General features: G+C 22.6%; 1 long non-coding RNA gene across 1 annotated transcript in view; it reads right to left on the bottom strand.

Moving 5' to 3' along the window:
- The window catches only part of LOC112598689, a 177103-nt gene that overhangs the window by 91773 nt on the left and 69347 nt on the right, over window positions 1–15983 (bottom strand). Inside the window, exon 2 of the long non-coding RNA XR_003114904.1 lies at window positions 1486–1564. This is a non-coding gene — a long non-coding RNA (uncharacterized LOC112598689). The remainder of the gene's footprint in view (window positions 1–1485; window positions 1565–15983) is intronic.

Raw genomic sequence — 15983 nt, 5'->3', positions numbered from 1 at the left:
AGAATAAAACTTATACTTATTCTACGCGTTAAATTTATATTATTTTATACAATTCACGTAAACTAGATTTTTATTATTCAAAATTGTATTGTATATAATAATATATTATATGAATTTTGAAACAAGAATCAAACTTTAAATAACTTTCCAAGAAACTACAAAGCTCATTAAATTCAGGATGTCCTGTGGTAAACAAATAATTTGCTGCCATACAAATTGAACAACAATAATGTCAATGTTCTTAAATAAGAGTAAAATATTATTATGTATTTATTTAAAAAAATATATTTTTAATAGCTGATAGATTACAATCAGTACGATGCTATATTTTAAATAAGTAAAACAATTGTATTTAATAACAATAACAATAATAATAAAAAAATAACGATAATGATTTATAAAATATAGATTAAACTTTATTTTATTGATAAAATCAGTATTGTATTTACCATATTATACTTGTGTTTGAGTAATTTAATGTTTTTAATGTTATAAAAATGTCGAAAATTTTCTTTACATAATTTCAGAAATTAAATAATACTATACTATAGTTTATTATGTGAAATTTAAGCAGACCCAATTACTAAATTTTACTTGATCGATATTTATCAGATAATTGCTATCTTAAACTTATAGAATGATTTATAAGTACCTAAATATTTATATATTGTATTTAAAATAACTCAATGTTAACTAATTATGAAGTTATAATGTACAAGTATTGTATAAGTGCTGGATGTTGCTATAACAGGTAACACCTTCAAATTAAAATAAAAAAAAAAATTATTTTCACTTTATAGGGTGTTCCTACTGAGTATCATCCCTAATCTTATGATTCATATTAACTACTTTTCTCTGTCATTTATCAAACCTATTTATTGTACAAAAACATGTATAAAATTTAGATTACTTCAATAATAATAAAAAAAAAAATAAATAAATATTATGCGTGATTCTTAGAATTTTCATTTTCATTAACCTAACATGTACAGTGTACACGTATATTTGACACGTTTCAACAGCATTCATTAATATTGAAACAAACAACTTTCACCTAAAATTGATTCAATCCTAAAGTGTTTTAGACATTTCAAGTTTCTAACCATGATTTAGACATTCTACCACCTGCACCTTCTACAACAAATGAACGATGAGTTGTATATATGTTGTTTGGAAGCTATCTAATTGCCTTCCATATAGTCACGTGTATACAACGTGTATTACGCACGTACATATGGGTTAATATTGTTATAAAAACTATTAAAGTTTTGGAAACTAGTTATTAAAAATATAGTTTTATTTTTTACTCATCACACGTTATCACTAAATAATAATTAGCTTAAAAAAACAATATTTTTATTTTCCCACGCAGAGTTTAAATACAACAATGAATAACTGGGTTGTTAATTTACTCGTTTTAATGATAAAATAATATACTACTAAGTTCTAAAATTGGATACATAATAATAATAATAATTGACTAACCTGATACTATTACTTTAATGCATTGGCAGAATCTTCCAATTAAAAGAATATTATATTTGACATTCAGCAAATTCTGAAACTAAACAAACAAAAAGCAATTCAATTACTAAGAGATAATGATTTTATTGCATTAATAGGAGAGTTTAAACATACAATCTCATATATAAAATATAATTACCTATAATAACTATATTATATATCTACCTAAGTTACTATATATTCATATTGTACGTTATGATAAATAATTGAAAATTTATTCATAAATAAGATATTTAATCTAGTTTAATATACCGATATTATACTAGATTAAATAAATGAAACATACGGTTAAACTACATAAAAAGTGACTACCGGAATAAATTTGCTCCAGACAATATTAAATTATTTACACGGAAGTGCACAATTATATGATATAAAGTATTAAAAACATAATTTGTCCTAAAGATGGGATGATATAAAGTTATTTTTGGAATTTTTAAATCATCCAAATGGTTAACGGAGATTAAAAACTGATTTTTTACAATCAAATTAAATAACTTACACAAATATTAATATGTATTCTTTAAAATAAAAAAATCATGTTTATTTCCATAGTTTTATGTTGAATAGTAGTTTTACTTTGAATAAATGCAATACGGTAATAGTAATAATGAAATTAACATATACTTTTTTATTGATTTAATAAACAAATTAAAAAAAAAAAATTGGTGAAAACTAATTTAAATCATTTATTATCATGATATTATGTATATTATGTAACTATAGGTAGATAGCGAAAACCTCATGTGATGTAAAACTATGTATTCGTGCATAAATTTATGTATAACACGTTTCTAGTGTGTATAATAATATTATAACATTTTGCAGCATATTTTAAATATTATTTTGAAGAAATGAAAACATAATTTTTAAATATTGTAAGCCAAAGAAAATTTTGTTATAATTTTTCATTCATTGTAATCTAATAAAATAGATCGAGGAAATACAAATATAATTTTATCTGATAAAGATAAATATATTTTATAAATAAAATCAAAAATGTTTCTTATTATATCGTAAATTTTAGGTTTCAGAGTACATTTTAGTAATTTATTAATAATTAAATTTTGTATAAAACATTGAGCATAAAATTGTTTATTTTAAGAATAATTTTATCTTTTTTCATAGTATTTTAATATTATATTCATGATAATTCATTACATATTTGCTTTTATCGGTAAATTAAATTATATTTAATGGCTATTATAGGGTGAAAACGTACACGATACTTACAATTTACGAGATAATAATACATTTAAATTATGTAACAAAAATATATGATGGATTTAATACGCATAAGTAAATACGATATTTCAACATCGAGCTCATCATCAATCATGCTACTTATTATAATACAAACTGAATTGATAATAATACATGAATATTTAATATAGACTGGGTAGTGGTAATTTAACTTAAATCATAATAAAGTATTATAGGTTATAGTGTTTATGCAAATGTATAAAAGTGGAATTACTGAAAAAATATTAAGTGTAATAGTAATAAAACAAATCAGTTATATTTTGGATTTTAATTTAAGAGTATACATATATTAAATGATAATATTAAAAAAAAATAAATAAATAAATAAAAAAAATACTAATAATAATAAATATATTTAAAAAACTGAATTCTTAATTATAAAATTAAATTTTTAAAAAACTACTATCTACATTTCTACATTTTATCATTTTATGATGGAATATCATTAGCCATTTTATTTATATCATTACTTTTTGAAACTATGTGTTAAATTCTTTCTAGTAATTGTTAATTATTTAAATCATATTTCAAGGCATAAATAGGAAGTTAAATTACTCGAAGGTATGAAATAACTTTGAATAACTTCAAATAAATTTAAAAATCAACGAAGTAAAAAAAAAAAAAAAGGTTGAAATAACTTTACAGGTGGTAAATGTACCTATAAAAATATTTAACATTTAAGACGTAACATTACAATTTATTCTATTAAAAATGTATAATGTAAAATGTGAAATGCATATTTTATAAATTATATACGTTTACCTTTTAATATTTTAGTTATTTTACTACAAAAGTATAAATTAAATTAAAACAGTGGTATTAAGTGTATTTAACTAAATAACAAATTATTTTTAAATTATAATATTATGTTAGCCTCGATACAAATATTGGATGAATTTTTTTTTGTGATTTCTATCTATCACGTTTTCATGAATAAACCATTATTTTTTTCATACTTGTGTTTCTAGAAAATAGATCTCATGGGATTTTTGGTTTTTCCAGAAGTACTTTAGATTTATACAGTTATTATTATTATTTTACATAAAAAATAATCGAATATTTGTACTTTGATACTTTGATTTGCATAGTTTGCTAAAATAATTTTCTGATATTTTTTTATTGTAAAGGTGAAGGAATTTACAGAAAATATACATATAATAAATAATAAATATGGTATCATGCTTTGGAATCTGAAAATGTCAGGTAAAAACATATTACGAATATTAAAAAATATCATAAACAATTTTAATAATTTCATGTATATATAATGTATACATAATATATATGTATGTGTGTGTATTTAAATATTAAATTATTATAATATCTGTGTATTATAAAGGGTTAACATGATAAGTCATGATTAAAAATATATTTAATTATAAAGGGTCACTGAAATTCAAAAATACATATTATTTAATGAACATTTCTTTTTTATAAAAATAATTATTGTTTAAAGACAATGCAACTTTTTTGATACCTACTTAAAATAAATAAATATATTTACGAGTATTTTTTGTTAAATATTTTGCTAATATTTTAATTTAAAATTTTATCATAATAATATATTATGAATGAATCTGTTGTATCGTAATAAATAATTATACATTGCTAATGTAGTATAATTATATTCTATGCAATCGTTATATAGCTTACAATAAATATTTTTGTTTCTTTTTCTAAGATATTGATGTATTGAAATATTTCCCGACAATTAAATTAAATTTATTTATATGAATTTGAATTTAAGAAAACTTATTTGTTGAGTGGTATATCTATTCTGAACTTAAATTATTTTTAATAATAATAAATATTCGTATAATTATGTTATATCTTATAATTATTCAATATATTTTATATGTTTTATTAAAAATATTTAAAATGTATATAAATTAATTTAGCTTTAAACGATTCAGTAAAATTTCACTTTTAACTTTATTACGTTTTTGATGTTTTATTTATTAAAATATTAAAATACTTATTTAATATTTATTAAACTGTATATTGTGTCTCTGTAAATATCAAAAGTCCATAATAAAATAATATTTTAAATATATTTTATCAAACAATGATTTAAATACATTTAAATAATATGGATTGACAGATCAAACCAATATATCTAAAAGTACAAGCTACATAGTGTATATTATATGATAAAGAAAATGATAATTTAAAATAAAAGGAAACACTTAAAAATCTCATTATATATATATATGTATAATATATCAATTGATTTTTTTTTAGAATTACATCACTTATTTGTTGTAAGGGTTGTATGAAAGAGTGTAAATATAAACATAATTATTTAGTTGGCGAGCAACTCGATCGTTCTTGTTTTCAGATAGATTATTTTTCCAAAAACCTAGTCAGATACATCTGTTGGGTGCAGCAGACGAGTTTTGGTTAGCTGACATGAATAACTTGAGATGCAATTAACTCTCCTATATTGCATCTACCCTTGTTCCACTAGTCCATTTCTACAACTGACTGACTTGACATATTCGTGTGACTATATCACAAATCCGCCATTACGTGGAGAAATAAATAAAAAAGAGTAACGGAAAAATATCCGTTTATTTATTCATACATAATATATTATACTCGTAAGTATTTTGTTTGGTTTTCTAGTGTAATAATCATTCATAACTTTATAATTGAGAGCTTATAATATTGAATAACTCCGATAAAATTGACTATATAGATTTATTTAACGATGTTGTTGTTTTTACATTTTAATTGATTTAGTATGTTAATTTTTAAGTCTGCAGTGGTATAATAGTACCTATTTAACAAATTATACCAATAAAATATCGTATTAAGCGTGGTTAAATTGATAGACATACTAACGTCATTGCATTCATATAATGTGATAAGATTGACGGATTAGCATGAGAAATACAAAAACAAAATAACAGTGGTGTATTTACATTTTATCGACAATATTATAGATAGTGAGCATATAAGGTCCGAACATTTCCCATGGAATAAAATTATGTGAAATCTGAAATTTTTGGAGACCGGTTAGTAGAGCACAACGGTTAGTACGCACATATTTTCAATATCACATCGTTTAGATCGAAGTCACGTAGCTCACAAAACGTTTATTATTATTATATATTTATAACAAGGGTAAAGCCATTGGTTTTCTTTCTCCATTATGATAAATTTTTGGTTTAATATTTTATTAAGTTTATATTGTCTTTGAACAAAACATAAAAGTATCATAATTTAATGAAACAGTACAGTTGGACTAACGGTTGATTTTAATTGGTCGTTTAATTTGCCTATTGAATAGTCTGAGCAATCGATTTATCAACGAAACACCGTTGATGTATAGCAAGAAAATCGTGTATCATTGTATCCGTTGGTCAACCCAAATTAATCAAAAATATCGAAATTAGGTCAGTAAGTTATTACCGAGACGGTGTTGCATTTGTTTTTAATTTCATTGTAAAACATTTTTACTAGAATGAACAACCCTATTATTTCATCACGATAATGAATATCAGCTTTCTTACATATTATAAAACCAATTATAGATAGTTTATTGGTTGAGCGAAATCAATAGCTCATAAATAATAAGTTCGTAAAATGTTACGATATGTGATTTAAAGCCTGAATTGCACACGGAGATAGGTAATATCGTTTAAGTAAGTAATAGTTATTTTTAAATTTGGAAACCATTTGATTGAAAAAACCCATAAATATTTTTCAAAACTATATAGATTGTATGTTTTAAAATAGTAATAACCTATAAACAGTTTTTATTCAAATTTTTCTTTTTAAATGGTCTTGATAAATCAACTGTTTGAATCAAGTATTTGTAATCACTATACTACAATCATTAAGTAGATTTATAAATGTTATACATTTTAAGATATGGCAACAAATATTTTATTAATAAATGTATTAAATAAACAGTTAACAAAAAAATATTAACACATTTCAAATTCTAACTAATAATTTGAATTATTGCCTCGTTATAATATTATGTCACTACTAATTTTGAACCATAAAAATATTGAATCTAGGTTAAATTAAACGTAAGTTAATATAAGTTATAAAAACGGTTTGATATTAGTTTTTTTATTCATTGTATTTTTCCAGGTTGCTAAGGAATTTTTTTATTATATTTAAGTATTACATAATATGATTGGTAAAGTACAATAATATTGATAGTTATTCTTTATTTATTATTATTTTTATTTTTATTTTTTACTACGAAAATATAACAATAAAATGTATTATGTTATTTATTTGATCATGATATTATCATAATTTACCTTAATGTCTTAAACGTTATTTGTTTTAAGTGTAAATATTATGATTGTAAAAAAAAAATATATATATTTAATATGATTTGATAATTATTACATTCAATATTTGTGATAATACCGAATTAGTTTTGAAAAGTTTTGGGTTGAAAATCACTTACGCTGTTTCCAAGGTGTAACATATAGCCAATGGCCATACGGACAATACATTTGTATATGGCATACCTATATATTATATTTACTTGAAAATAATAAAATTGGTTTTATAACAGACATAACTTTGAACAAAGGTCCATATAGCTTGATGTAAAAATGTGTATATTTATAACTATAATTAAGGTGTGTTACATTTTATTATTACTATGTACAATATGTTGCACTTTAAAGTTAAAATAGATATTATGTTCCTAAAAATATATTGGAAGTATGTAAATGAAATGTGCAGTTTTAATACACTTTAAAGTTTTTATTTATAACTTAAAACATATCTAAAGAACTTGAATTATTTTTAAGTAAACAGCTAAGTTTCTGAATACTTTGTAAATCTATTATTGGTATTGAACGTGAAAGATGCTTGAGTATATTATGATTTCAGTTGTTTACATGTTTTATTTTTATGAAATATTTTTAACATTCTTATATGTGCAAATAATATTTGTTTAATGATTTTTAGAGATAAAAGGACTAAAAAAAGTCTAATAATTGTAATAATAATAATCAATAATAATAATGATATAAAAACGCATTTAATGGTATAACAATTACAAAAAATGTGAGTTAGTTCGTCATTGTGAAAATCACAAAATTTATCACAATCAATATTTTAAATAATGTTTTATAATTATAATGATACACATAATACATATCTAATTAGGTTACTATAAATTACTGTTTTAGTTAGAAGAATAAAATCATGGTGTATAATTGTATAATAATTCATCGTAAAAATTCGTTTAAATTGTAATTAGTAATAATTTTCTAGAGATAATAATTATTACATACAAATTAAGGAAATAATTTTGTTTTATCTTGTTTGGAAGTATTCAAGTTTATTTCATGCAGTAAGCGTCTAAATATAAACATGTTAGTTTATAATAATATTATATCATTGTTATGATCTACAAATGGTGCCGATGACATAAAATAATATCATAGTTGTTTCTCGTACCACAGATAAAATCATACCGTATAATGGTTTGAAATGTTCACAATTTATAAGCTAGCATTGCAATGTTATACAACTTTAACGCTGTGCAGTTCAACTTATTATGTGACCTATTAATGCATGGCCGTGCCATACAATGCATGTTACTTACATATTATAATATAATAATTTTTTTATATGAGTTTAAATGGATCTTTGACGAATTACGATGACGATGGCAACGTGTTAACACACCATAATAATATTATAATACGACAATATTTCAAATGAAATATACGCTCGAATATAATACCACAACACGTATAATTAAATGCATATTATTATTATTATTATTATTATTATGACACAATTTGTTTTCTGTGTAAAAATGTAATTAACCTAATAATATCAATGTTATATTATATGTTTACGTGGTAGATATAATGATGCCGCCACCTTTCCAATAATGAGATACATCAAATCGAAAATGCAGTTTTCATAATAATATATGTAACAGAAACGAGGTTTTAATTTAATTTAATTTAATTTATATATTTAGTTTACTTGCAAATATTATAGTTTAAACGTCATTAGCATCACTATACATAAATCATTGCGTTAGTTGTTAGTTGGAGATATTCAAATTATGATAATAGCTGAGTACTTGTACACAATAATATAGCATTCAAATATAGACAGTATCCGATCAATAGAAATTAGAGTGTTAAGTGTTAAAAATTAATTCCATTAACTCTATAAAAATCATTGTCCAAATTAAAAAAAAAAAAATAAAATAAAATTCTAGTATTTTAAAAACTAGAACTTGAAGTGTAGTAAATTACAGAAATAATTAAAAATTTTGACCGTTCATTATGATCAATCTAGTGTATCAACGATAATAATAATATATGACTATTAAACAAATACGAACGTAGGATTGATTTCTTGTTATTTTATTACGAATAATTGTAAATTATATGTTTAGTACAATAACTATACGTTTAAGTTTATTATGCGCTACACAATTAAATTTAATTTGATGTTATTGTTTTCCCATTGTATAATAATAAAATTAATGCCGCCGTGACCTCTAATATTTTTGTTTAGTTATTTATTTATTTTTTTGAAAGAGATTGAAGGTAATTGATTGGCTGGCAGAAATGCATACATAAACAACGAAGAAGGGTCTATTGGAGCGATCGAACAACTAATTCAAAAACTCAGCGTGGGGCTATTTCAACAAGAACCCACTGTCAGAATTAGCGAGCTTTCAGTACTGTTACTGACTAGACATGCATGCGCTCAGAATAGAAGTCAAAACAGGTGGGGTGTAGAGGGTAAGAATTAAATATAAACTTCTCCTATGATTGTACATTGTCATCTACTCGGGAACTATACTACAATGATTGTTCATGGTTCTCTATACTTAGTACAGATATGATGTAGAATTATTTATCTATATATATACTTACATAATATAGTATGGAAATTAAGCTTAGTTCAGACGACGACGACAACGACAGTTATATCTATAAGCACTTTGGCGTTTACAACTATGCACGATTCGTGAATTTAGATCTTTTTGATCTTATGTATGTATATATTATATATATTTAAACTTATTACATCTTGCAACTAATGAGTTGTACTACGTTGGTGCTAATTTGGTTTTGTTTTCATATAAACGGATTTGTAGGATCACTATGTAAAACGAGCATTAGTGAGACGTTTCTTACAGTTGCAACAGTAGGTGTACACTATTTCTCTTGTGCAATATCTATCCTTCACTCGAATGCAGTATTTGCGGAAATAAGATATGCCCAGGACTTGCAATAGGAGCAGGGTTCTTCTCGTGTTGCATACTTGTTTCACTTCTCGTTTACCTTATCTCGTACCCGTATACAGCTGACGTAGTTTATTTTCTAATAATAATAATATTAATTCGTAAGACCATATGTAAACTATAAAAGAATCTTATATTTATTGCTAGATGAATTATAAATTCATTTCATGACACTATGAATGAAACATAAAAATTTTTAGTCCGTATTTAACATAATTTTTATACTTATAGATTTTTAAGCTTTAGAAAAGATATTTCCAATTTTTAAAGTTTATTTTTTTTAATGCTTATTTGAAAGTTTTACACAAAAATTATGATAAAAAACACGACTTTTTATAGAAATATAAAGATTTTAATTGCTTCATAAATTAAAAATAAAGAGATTGATTATAAATTTTGATCTAGTGATCCTAACACAGATTCATGACTAACTATAGTTATTACAATATTATATTTCTAAACTTGTATTTATCTTTTTACACTACGCATGTTTATCATAAATTAAATTAAAATTTGAGAATAATATAAATATTTAATACAATTTTAAATAAGCTTACAATAAGTTTAAATAAAAATAAATTAATAATAATAAAAATAAGTAAATTCATCTTTTATCAATTTTTAAGAGCATTGTAATTATCAGGTTTTAAAAGTTTTAGTATTTTAGTATTTTAGGAATTGAAACTTCAAAATAATAAAATAATATTATATTTATGAAGTGTTTCTTAAATAAATTGCGAAAGAAAATTTCAGTTTTAATCGCTCGTAAAACATTTTATTAATTCGGTATTATATTCATTGTGTATTGCTGTGAACATTGTACACAACGATATTTCCATTTTTACTATTTTGTTTCTCGCGTATGACGACTTTATTTCGTTCACAAACATCTTTGCAAGAGTGTGTAACAAAATTACATAAGTGGGACGCCGTTCGATATTGTATTTTGTTGTTTATAATAAAGTGATTTATTATTTCGTTATTTTTCTTAAAATTAAACTCGAAAAACATTTGTAAAATGAAACCAAGTTACAACATAAACAATGTTTACAATTTAATTTTAACGTTTACTGATTTATGTTTTTTATCAAATGAACACATTGAATAATAATTCGATTTAGTAATATGTTTTTGCATAATTTCGTATAATTTGTATCTATTAATATTATTTTGTAAAACATATTTTTATAAAATAAAATTTTAATTTATAAAATACCGTTTCAAAGTAAAAATAAAAAATGGAAATTAATTTATTATCGATTATTACCTGTGTTTCTTATTGGTTTCAAATATTATATGATTCGAACAAAACGTGGAATTGAAAAGAATCATACTTTAAAGTTTAAACACACAAAAACAATAGAGTAGAATAACGAATATTTGGATTGTATTAACAATTCGTCTTTTTTTTTTTTACTTAAAGGACATTTAAGTGTTAGAAAATGTAATTTATTTATTTCATAGTATTGTTGACCTAAAGGAAAATTCCGTTTTATGTTAATTTTAACAAAGTAATATATCTCAATATATATAATATATATAATTTTTGTTATTACATTTTTGCCGAGCATAGTAATCTTATAAAACTGTTTCTCATTTGTTTTTTATTTAAATGCCTCATGGATACTAATTTAATACTAAAATAAATATTTTATTTTTAAGATTTTAAAAATTGTAATTTTATACTAAAAAAAAAATCGATAACGATAAGGATAATATGTTTTTGTTAATTGATTTAACATAGTTAGTTCAAACTACAAATTTTTGAATTAAAATAAAAATATAAACTATACATATATATATAACTATATTTATACAGGGATTACTAATTTTTCAACTTCATTTTAAAAAATTTAGACAAAATAGTGGAGTATTAGAATAATTTTGATCAAAACGATAAATGTAATCAGTTTGATTTTGTAAAAATTGTTGAACTATTTACAATTGATGGTAAGAAAATTTTTAGAGTTTGTTAAAAAATATTTACGAATTAATAGTGATACTTATAATTTATTAAATAAACAATGAATAGATAAACATATTAAATAGTAACATTTGAAGTATATAACCAAAATAACATATCATTATTTGAAAATAATTTCATGAATTTAATAATATATTTACGTGATAATTAAAATATTTCCATGGTTTTTGACGTTTATTAAAAAACAACTTTGATTTATAGTATTGATGTTATTTAAATTAACTCAAGAGAATGATAATATTATATTTTAATAAATTTAGTTGCTAAAAAGAAAAATTCTTGTGTACATTTTTAAAACTATTCTGTTTGAATAAAATACAAACAAACTCAAAACATGTTTTCATTAGTTCTATTTAAACTATCTTTATATGTATCAAAATATTTTCAAGAAAAATAAAACAAAAATTTAAAGATAATAATTAATGAAAATCTATGATTATTGTATAATAGCTTTTTGTGTCACACCCTACAAAATCAATTGAATTTAGTATACAAACTACATAAGAAAAAAAAAACACTGCACTAGTGTACCTACACTTTTTATTGAACAAATTGAATACATTAATAGTAAATGTAGCGTAGAGAATTATTTTTTAGTATTTATTGTTTCAGGATAGTTGTTTATATAATTTATATATAAATGTGAACGTTTCATCATGTATCGTAAATTTGATGTTTCTTCAGAAAAATGATTTGTTATTTTTTTTTCTTACTGGGTACTGAATTCCACCATGAAAGAACCTAATGGAAATAATGTTAATACATATTTCTTTATTACGAGTGGTGTATTGGAACTGTCGATTGTATAAATCACAAAATATTTTATATGCTCTGTATTATTATGTATGTTACTAAGAAGTATTTTACAAATAAATATTATTACTAAGATAAATATGTATGACTAATATTTAAAAATATACATCAATAAATTATTGTGTTTTAAGTTAATGTACCTTTAGTTTAAGTTATTATCAAATTATTAAAAATATAAATATGACTTTTCAGGTCGTGTTGTCAATACGTATAGCTATTATTATATTAGATAGTAAAATTTTATAGCTCCACGCCCATGCTTACATTAGAAGGTTTTTTCACCCACCCACTTTTAACCTTACGCTTATCTTAAATCACTAGCGTTAAATTTAAATAATTATTTTATCAAGACGATTAGATAAAAAAAAAATATATATATTAGAATAAAATATTATACAATAATTTATCACACCTTTGTTAATTTATATGTAATAGAAAGTGTAAATACATAATATAATATTATCATAATGAACATTATTTTATTTATTATATACAATATAATATTATTTTTTTATAGCGCTCTAATATTATTTTAAATTTTAAAAAATATAATGAATAATGTTCATTAAGTTTTTCATAAAAAAAGAATATTAAAAGTGTTAAAAACAAATTGTAGATTATAAATACAGATATATAATATAAATTATAATAGGAGAACATATTGGATTTTAATAAACCTTTAATGTATATTATCGATTTAGTACATGTTTTTTTAATATTTTGTATTCACTGCCAAATATTGCATATTAACCCATTCTTCCTCTCCAAGTTACGCACTTTAATCGAATTCCGGCCAACCTAGATGGGTATAAATGGACAGGGGTCAAAGGATGTTTAGAACACACGTGACAGTATTACCCCACATGTCGTGCTCCTGTTGTTTGTTAATCAGCTCGAGCCGGATGTCGGTACTATACACGCACCGTACCACTAAAGTCTATAAATATAATATGTATTATCATGTGCCGCATGGCCGAACATTCAATGGCAATCCTTTGTTTTTGCCCGTTAATGTTTGAGGACACTTTGCCAGTAGAATTATTCCAAAGGTTGTCCACTTAGGCGAATATTACACTCCTTCATGGGACCTGAACACGATTATTAGAAACACTCGATGCGCTCTTAAGTGCGACCATTTAATACTCAACAAAATAAGTGTGTCCTTAAGTACGTAGTACTAGTACCCTAATCAGGATGAACGGCCTTAGTGTCCCTAAACGGTACAAGCTCTTTATCGCAGAGAATGATGGTTGTGTATTCTTGGGACTATGGAAGGACAAACATAAAATCGTTGTATCTGTGGTTAAAGACATGATGGTTACCTGAATAATAATATGCATTAAATCATTTTGTTCAATATTAATTAAAGTGTTTGCGCTATTATATTTTATAAGTACAGAGGATTTTAGTTTAAAATTGTTGTGTTGACTATCATAAATAAAATTATTAATTACGTATAATTGCATAATATATTTATTAAAATGAAGGTATTCGTTAATATAAACTATATTCATAAATGATAATTATTGTTATTTGATATAACTTTATGTTCGTGATGCTATAATAACCGATACATCAATAATTGATATAATTGTTAACAGAGTAAAATTACTATTATACATAGATATATTATAGTCATTATTTAGCATGAAAACAAAATATATCAATTTGACGTTTATGAAATCGTGCACGAATTTTACAATATAATAAAATCAGATTTGTCATAATATATTGTAGGTCATAAATATATAAGTTAATTTAACACAGAAATATGGTGCATAAAAATATAATTTTTTGGCTTATATATTTCCTCTTTTAGTATTATATATGATATAATATCCTATTTGTTACAATTTATTTTAAATAAATAGTAGGTAATTGTGTATAATTTGTATTAAATTCATGTGATTGTAGATATCTATAATTATTATTAAATTTAAATAGACTTAAGTAAAACACTTAAAAAGTACTTGAAGTAAATAATTGAATACTACTTATGAAAAATAGTATTTTTGATTAAGTTTTTAAAATATTGTTTATGTTAGATATTAAAAATGAATACTTATCTCTGGGAAAATTTTAAAATTATATTCAATAATTAAATATATTATATATTTATATAGGTAATTAAATAACATAATAATAATAATAATTGTAATAATAATAATAATTATTATTATTATTATTATTGTAATAATTCATGATTTACAATATAACTTTAAATATTAAACTAAAAATTTTATTTTAATGAATAAATGTATATAAAATACTTAAAAAATCATTAGAAGTACAATAATAAATACTTTATTCTAAATTTTCGTTTAAGTTTTTTTTTTAGAGTCGTTTAATCGTTATTCAAACACATAGTCCTAAACCACACAGCTGTTAAATATCTATATCTACCAATGTGGTGGCAATTTAATCATTCATTACCTTTGTTGTTTAATGTTACAACATTTTTTATAAAGTGGAAATAATGGATTATCATTATACTACATAATCAGCTATAAAGGTAGTTAAAATTCTATTGACGTCGGCTAGAAATAGATTAAGCACATGACAATTAGCACTTTTGTGACAAGAAGAACAGCGTTCCGGTCGGCAGATCCACAATGGCTCGAATGAATGAAACTCCAAGAGACCCTTCTTTCATATTAACAATACGATAAGCCCAATTTGAGTTGTTGCATAATGATAAAGTTAGAGTATATTTTACTCCGGGGACTATGAGATTAAATTAATACTAACATTACGACCATATAATTGTTTCTCGTAAACTTTACCTCTAATTTTGTACCAAAATAAAATACTGTTGTTTGTACAAATATATTTTATTTTTGATTTCTATTGAGTTGGAAATTAAATTTAAAAATAATAATAACAATAATAATAATAATAATGAAACATGATCAAGATTTAATTTATTACTTAGTAATAAAGCAGTAGTGTAAGAAATAATAATGCATAGACGAGTTGAAAACTAATAAAAAAAACATTTTGAAAATAGGTAATTTTTTTATATTCATATTGTAATTTTCATGGATGTTTTATGATTTGATGAAAAAAAATTACTTAAAAAGTTCTTATTCGATTATATAGTGAATGATATAAAATAATAAATTATATATGTTTTTATTTTGT

Source organism: Melanaphis sacchari, unplaced genomic scaffold (genome assembly GCF_002803265.2).
Source record: "Melanaphis sacchari strain LSU unplaced genomic scaffold, SCAv2.0 Contig4_pilon_pilon, whole genome shotgun sequence".
In the NCBI taxonomy this organism is placed as follows: domain Eukaryota; kingdom Metazoa; phylum Arthropoda; class Insecta; order Hemiptera; family Aphididae; genus Melanaphis; species Melanaphis sacchari.
The sequence above is the reverse complement of the archived record's forward strand: the minus strand, read 5'-3'. Positions and strand labels throughout refer to the sequence as shown.